This window comes from Leptonychotes weddellii, unplaced genomic scaffold (genome assembly GCF_054177405.1).
Source record: "Leptonychotes weddellii isolate Sample4059 unplaced genomic scaffold, ASM5417740v2 HiC_scaffold_218748, whole genome shotgun sequence".
NCBI lineage: Eukaryota > Metazoa > Chordata > Mammalia > Carnivora > Phocidae > Leptonychotes > Leptonychotes weddellii.
Genome location: NW_027806881.1, coordinates 1 through 281, shown reverse-complemented (window position 1 = coordinate 281; position 281 = coordinate 1). Strand labels below are relative to the sequence as shown.

Genomic DNA, 281 nt, shown 5'->3' with positions numbered 1-281 from the left:
GAACAAACCTTCAAAAAGCAAGAAATGGATACAGGATCTAGTTACAATGTAGCTGTAAAGTGCTGCCTTGTCTTTGCCCCCTGCTCAAAATAAAGCTGTTACCTTTCTAGCCCTGTCCGCCATGGTGCTTAGCAGCCAGGGATGCATGGTCTCAGACATGTTTACCAAGTAAAACACTGACTTGAGGGGCGTCTGGGTGGCTCAGTCATTAAGCGTCTGCCTTCGGCTCAGGTCATGATCCCGGGGTCCTGGGATCGAGCCCCGCATCGGGCTCCCTGCTC

The 281-nt window shown here is 52.0% G+C and overlaps 1 non-coding gene across 1 annotated transcript; it reads left to right on the top strand.

Annotated features, from left to right (window-relative positions):
* Nucleotides 1–28: 28 nt before the first annotated feature.
* LOC145718785 (small nucleolar RNA SNORA63) lies at nt 29–159 on the top strand. The gene has a single exon (XR_014142017.1). It is a non-coding gene; the product is annotated as a small nucleolar RNA SNORA63 (small nucleolar RNA).
* Nucleotides 160–281: the final 122 nt, after the last annotated feature.